General features: G+C 50.4%; 1 long non-coding RNA gene across 1 annotated transcript; it reads left to right on the top strand.

Annotated features, from left to right (window-relative positions):
• Positions 1 to 498: 498 nt before the first annotated feature.
• Positions 499 to 4,807, top strand: LOC114809189. Its single transcript, XR_003756960.1, has 3 exons — positions 499 to 725; positions 4,154 to 4,264; positions 4,421 to 4,807. It is a non-coding gene; the product is annotated as an uncharacterized LOC114809189 (long non-coding RNA).
• The last annotated feature ends 2,104 nt before the right edge of the window (positions 4,808 to 6,911 follow it).

The raw sequence follows: 6,911 nt of genomic DNA, 5'->3' as shown, positions 1-6,911 counted from the left end.
AAGATGGAGGGCCCTTAATTCTCTAGATGGGGCAAACCTCCCTGTGCTCACAGTCCTGTCATTGGGGTCAACCTGCCTACCCTCCAGGCCTGGGGAAGGGACTTGCCTGGGCCTGCCAGTGGTAGTTTCTGCGAGTCCAGTGTCTGGAGTTGGGCAGGAAAACTACCACTGTGTCTATTTTGTTCCTCTTAGAAAAGCAGACTTCTGTGATTTTGTCACAGGTGTGGCCAGGGAGCACAGAAGGCAAGCATCCCAAATGAAAACAGTCCAGTTTAGTTTGGACCTCCAGTCCCTGGAGTACAAGCCCCTTCTGGACTAACAAATTTGGAGGGGGTGGCTAAGTATTAGTGAGGCATAGCTTTGCATTCAGCTTGTGTGAAAGATGGTCTCTTTGTGGACACCTCACATCTGATGGTGTTGGGATCTTTGGTGGGAGGGAGAATTGAATGCTTGACCAAAAAAGTCATCTGAAACCCTCACCCGTCTCTCTCCAGCTTGGAGATCATTGATTCTCCGAAAGAAATTAGTATCTGGTGATTTAGATGTGGGCCTCAGCTGTGGACAGAAGGCACCGAGAGAAGTCCAAACCCTTCAGGATCACTAACACAGGCGTCTCTGCCAAGGTTTCAGGATGTATCGGCCAGGACCGGTGGAGCAATATTCCCCACCATCATCAGGCTGACGTTCCGGAGTCCGGTACCGTGTTTGCAGAGAAGGCCTCGGGGGTGAGTCCCGCCAGTTGTGTATCCAAATGGCTCTGAGAGCCGGCAGGAAGTCCCTCAGCCTCAAAGCTTGGCACTATGAAGTTTGGGGGTGGGATGACTGAGGAGAAACTCTCTGACTAGCTAGTACTCCCTCAACAGAGGCTACCCACTATGTTTCCCTGGTCTTGGTGATCATCTCTCCACAGTTTGGAGAGTCAGGTCAATTCTCAAACTTGTTCTCATATTGAGATGGAACCATGGTCTGGATTGCTACCTCAAAGAGACAGGGGTATGTGGGTGTGCGAATGTGATGGGTCAGGGGGATAGCACAGTGAGGAAGAGGATGCCACTGTAGACACAGAAGCTGGTTCTGGAAATAGGGTCTGTAGCTCTGTGTAGGGTGCTGGTTCTGTTTGCCTTGACGGTGAGACTGTCAAACTTCCTGTGCCCACGGTCTTGCGTTTGAAATCACCCTGCACATGTGCAGGCCCCGAAGAAGGGACTTTTGTGTGTCTGACAAGGGCTTCTAGGGAAGCCAGGTGGGGGGTGCTTTGTCGGGAGAGTAAGGCAGGGTCAGAGTCACAAATGGGGCGCAGTAGATACATTTCCTTGAAAGTGAAGCATACAGCCTGGGGAGCTGAAAATGAAGACACTCTTCTACAAACTGAGTTCTGGCCAACACACAAATGTGTCAGCTGTCTCTGGGCTCAGGAATACAAGTCTTACAGGCCTGGCGGTTTTTTGGGGGATTGGGGGTGGTGTGGGATGGAGTGGGCTGCAGAGTTCCTTCTTGGGCAGAGAAGGGTTTAGTGTGAAAAGCAGGGTTGGAACCTATTTGTGAACGGTTCTCTCGTTGGAACTGCCTTGCACATCTCTAACTCTCAAGAAGGGACTTGGTGTATCTGCTAGGGGTTGATCCCAGAGGAGTGGGAGGCAAGTTTCAAGACTGACAGGGGAGATATATATGTACATATGTGTGTGTGTGTGTGTATGTGTGTGTGTGTGTGTGTAGTATTAACTCGATTCTTCTCTGAGGTCCTGTAGCCTAGAACCTAAGCCTTTATAGGGAGCATAGAAAGATTTGGTTCTGGGTACTGCAGGCCTTGCCACCCCCCGTTTAGTCTGCTATTTCACTGAAGACCTCTTGCCCTTTGAGTCCAGCTCTCTCTCTCATTCCGGAAGTGTGGGAATCAAATGGCAGGGGTAGGGAAGAGTGGAAAATCCAGGGTCTCTGTGACTGTCATCTTGTGTCTTTTGAACAATAGTTTGATTTGGGGTAGGGGGGAGGGGTGGAGGGAGCCATGTCCCTATTTTGGAGAAACTGCGTTCTTTGCATCACCTCCCATTTGCTTCTCAACTTTGAGGAGCACTAACAGACCACTCAAGCCAGGGAACCCTTTTGGGGGGAATCCAGGTGGTAGGGCCCCCTCAACTATCTCAAAGCTGGTGAGAATGAATTTAACTCTGTGCTCGGCCAAAAGGATTTCCCTTCCGCATTGACTCCCATGCCTTTTCCCTTGGTCTGCTGTTCTAGACTTTTAGCTAGTATCAGAGGAAGAGCAAGAGCAATTTTATCCCCCAACTCTCTCCTTGTCATGGAGGCAAGTGGCAGTGCTTAATCCTGTGTAGTTCTGTTGCTGCTATTACTACTGGAGAAGCAGCGTGGCTCAGTGGAAAGAGCATGGGCTTTGGAGTCAGGGGTCATGAGTTCGAATCCCAGCTCTGCCACTTGTCAGCTGTGTGACTGTGGGCAAGTCACTTAATTTCTCTGGGCCTCAGTTACCTCATCTGTAAAATGGGGATTAAGATTGTGAGCCCCATGTGGGACAACCTGATTCCCCCGTGTCTCCCCCAGCGCTTAGAACAGTGCTCTGCACATAGTAAGCGCTTAACAAATACCAACATTATTATTACTACGATGCTAGTACGAGCACCAGAGATTCTAGTGACACTGAAGCCACTGGATTTGCCCTGTCCCCAAATATTCCTCATCCTTGCCAGCTATCTCTCACCTGCCTGATTTCAAAATCAGTCCCCTCAAACTTGGCCTCTGATTTCTCCTGCTTCTCACTGCCTGAACACTTCCATCCACCTTTCTCACCTTCCTGATGACCGTTTAAAACCAGTCCCGCTGCTGAAATAATTCCTTCCTCACTGCTGTTCACACATGCCCACACCTCAGCAAGTCTTACACAAAAAAAGAACCTGCCCAGTACTTCTTAATCCCGCCACACTGCTCACTTTGAGCCCTTCCTACCATTCTTGTCCAAAACTCCAGAATGAGACATTTATACCAGCTGCCTCTTGTTCCTTTTCAACCACCTCCTCAGTCCCTCTAAAATCAAGCTCCACTTGTTTGAGACTGCAGATTTCCTCCTCATCCTTATCCTCCTTCACTTCCATAGTAGAATTAATAATAATCATGGTTTTTACTAAGTGCTTACTCTGGGTCAAGAACTGTTCTAAACACAGTGGTAGATAGAAGCTAATCAGGCAGGACCCAGCCCCTGTTCTACAAGGGGGGTTCGTAGTCTTAGTACCCATTTGGCAGCTGAGGTATTTGAGACAGAAGTGAAGTGGCATGCCCAAGGACACACAGCAGACAAGTGGCAGAGCAGAGATTAGAACCCAAGCCCTTCTGATGCACAGGTCTCTGCTCTAGCCATTGGGCCATTATGCTCCTCCTCCCCCTTAAATCCGTCAGGATGTTCTTCAGTCCTGTCTTTTTTGGCCTGTTAGCTGCTTCTGATACCTCGGACCGCCTTGTTTGCCTGTGAACACTACATAGTGGCAATTTTCCCAACACATCCCCCTCCTGGGCTTCCTCGTTTGGCTTCTTTTTCTTGCTTTTGCTTCGACACTTACTCTACCTCCCTCCTCTTACCTGTGGGTGGCCCCCAAGTTTGGATTTTCTTCTCTTCTAATGCTCTCCCCACTCCCTTGGACCTCAGATGGTCCCCCAGATATCCACAACATAGTTTCACTCTTCTCCCCCTACAGCTCAGCCCACCCGCTCAACTCATGAGGTGAGCTACTCATGGGGCCTCTCTCTCAGTTCCGCACTCTTAGGCTTTCACTGTCTTCCTGCTTATCCTTTTTCCTTAGACCCTCAAATTCCTCCCCAACCTTCTCAGGAGCCAGACCATTGCCTTCCAGTTTGAAGGATCTTCTGAGATGACATCTTCTCCAGGAGGCGGTGTGTGATGAATCTTTCATCTCTCCATCCTATTTTCCCCTCACAAACTGCCACTTTAATGCTCTCGTGCTTGAGAGACTTGGGCATTCACTAAGCCTAACTTGCTATGGCATCTAGACCCTAGGAAATAATACTAGAATATGACAGGTACCTGTTTCCCCTGCTAGAATTTAATGTTGCAGCGAGCAGGGAGCAGCATGCGGGATGATGGACTGCAAGGTCTTTAACTAATCCAAGTGTATTTTGGGCACAGGATCCACCACTGCAGATGTGTACAGCTCAGAACTAGTGGAGAAACATCTGTCTCGCTCCGGGGATGGACATTTTCTTATCCACATAGCCAGAGGAGGCCCAGAGAGCAACCGTGAGTATTGAGGTCTATCTGGAATGAGCTAGATGTTCCTCTTAAGGACTTGTCTTGACTTGGGCTCCGAGGAGAGAGAGGCCAACCTAGTCGACCCAAACATAACGCTTGTCATCTGGGCCATCGTTCTTGACCAACGAACGCTCGTGTTTTCAGGGGAGCCGAGACGAGGGAAGGTCCCCGAAGAACGGATTAGGTCACGACCGATTGCTGGCCATTCCACCGGACATAGACAAGGCAGAATTAGCACAGCCATGAGGAGCTACAGGGAAGAGCGTGGATTTCCTGTCACCTGTGACATCTCCCTCGTCTCTGGCATCGCCCACGGTTTACAGTGACTAAACCAAAACTGTTTATTTTTCTACTCCGATGGTGTATGTACCTGTAATACATTTATGTATGATAATGTCTATCTCCCACTCTAGCCTGTAAGCCCAGAGTGGGGAAACAATGTGGTCTTCCTTAGTTACAGTGTACTCTCCCCAAGGCTGTGGACAGTGTAAGAGTTGAATAAAAGTGATGGATTGGGCTTGAGAACAATCATGAGGTCTGGGGAGTCTGCCAGAATGGGTGTGTGTGGGGAAGCTAACTGGGGGGAGGGGGACAGGGTGGTGGGATGGAGGGGGATGAGGGTGTTGGCACTGGTGATGGGGGGATGGGGACATAAGGCACGGGGGGTGGGGGAAATAGGGTGGGCAGTGGGAATGGAGGGTAGGGCTTGGGGTATAATTAGGGGAGTGGGGGATGTGGTTGTGGGTCTGGCACCTGGGGTCCCAAGTTCGTTATTGGGGCACAAGTGGGTTACTGGGGCCCTGGGTGCTGTTGTGAGTTGTTGCACCCCTCAGAGGCCTACCTGGGAATATTTTGCCTCCTGGGAGTGAAAGTGAGTTGTTTGATTCCCATGGCTTCATGTGGGATATTTGACCCTCCAGGGGTCCAGGTCCATTAATACACCACCAAGGGGCCAATGTCATTTATTTGGCCCCACAAGGGCCTGTTTCAGTTGTTATGCCCACTGAGGCCCTGTGTGTCATATGACTGCCCCGCCCCAGCCCTCCAAGGGCCCATATGCAATATGCTGTAAGTCAAAACTCTCCTGTGCTGGTCAACAGCAGCATGAGAGAGAGTTGAGGGTGAAGTCTCGAGTTTATTGCACAGAAGAAGGTGATGGTAAGCCACTGACATATTTTTTACGAAGTAAATTCTGTGGATACACCACCAGAATGATTGCTGATAGAGGTGGGGCATTCTGGGAGAGATGTGTCCATGGCATCGCTATAGGTCGGAGACGACTCGAAGGCATAAGAAAAGACAAGGGCCCACGTGGGTCATTTGATATCCAAGGAGCCCATGTGGTTTATTGGCCCCCACCCCAGGCCCAGATGGCTGAAGTGGAGGCTTCACTCCGCTGAGCAACCGGCCCAAGTTCCTCTCTGCTTCATGAGGTGAGGGTGGTTCATGCTGAGATTTGGGGAAGGGCTTCCTTAGCTGCTTTTAGGAGGTTGTGGAGCTAGAATCAGGAGTGAAAGATGCTCACACACCCGAAGACTGCCCTCTAGATCCAAGTCTCCCTCTGGCCAGACGGGAAGCAATTTGGGAGATGGAGGGGTATTGACCTTGGGGAATGGAAGGAGAGCGGGTGATGCTGTCACCTTGAGTTTTGAGGGCAGAGAGAGTACTTTCTAACTCCATACAGGTGTCTATTGTCTTCTTTCTCAGTGGAGAGATTCCAGGACAGATGGTCTTTTCTCTTCTCCCGACTCCCCATTCCCAGAGAAGCCCTTGCATGGCGATGGCGAATGACTCCCTTGGCTCTCGGTCACCAGAATCCCAACCCAGAGCTTCCAGGGAGGACGGCTCCTTTTGTCTTCCCAGCCCAGCAACAAGCATCTTGGGTGTGGATGACTTAGGTGACTGGAGGTGGGATTGTAGGGGTAGTTGGCTGATGTGAATGCTTCTGTAGACGTTGCTCAATGTCTTTTTAGAGTTCTGGAGAGAGTATCCAACTGCCTGGTTTCCAGAACCACGTCCCATTTATGTGGAGAAATGGAGCCAGGAGCCACACTGACTATCCAAAGGGAAGATGGAATATACGTGTCTTTGTGTCTACATGTGCCTGCATGATGGGGGTTAGTCTTATGAGGAAGGGGCTGCCACTCTCAGCACAGTGGATCATTCTGGAATTGGGATTTAACACAGCAAACTCATTCCATTTGACTTGCCTCTGGAAGCTGAGGAGACCCAGGAACCTTAGAGCTATAGGTGGGTCAAACCTCCCTGTGCCCCCAATCCCAGCTGCAGAGTCACCTTGCCTCTCTCCTTTCCCTGGGGGTTTGTGGGTGGGGTGGGGGGTGGGAGAGAAGTGTCAGCATTGTTGCCTAGCCATTCCTCTCTGGAGATCAGAGTTGTGGGGGTCCCAATCTGACTTTGAGGTGTGCCTGAAAACGGGGAAGAGCCAAAAAAGTGGACGTTTCTTTCAATTGAGTGGTGTCCTATTTTGCAGGTACATGGAACATTTCCAGATTTTGAACCAGAGACCGCTCTGTTGTCGTCAACTCCATCGTCATCATGCGTGTCGTGTTCTCGGGCAGATCTCCGTCCCGGCTGGCGGTCCACTGTCCGCACCAGTTGGGGATGTCTCGGTGGA

This window comes from Ornithorhynchus anatinus, chromosome 2 (genome assembly GCF_004115215.2).
Source record: "Ornithorhynchus anatinus isolate Pmale09 chromosome 2, mOrnAna1.pri.v4, whole genome shotgun sequence".
Taxonomy (NCBI): domain Eukaryota; kingdom Metazoa; phylum Chordata; class Mammalia; order Monotremata; family Ornithorhynchidae; genus Ornithorhynchus; species Ornithorhynchus anatinus.
This window is presented reverse-complemented; position numbering and strand designations above follow the sequence as displayed.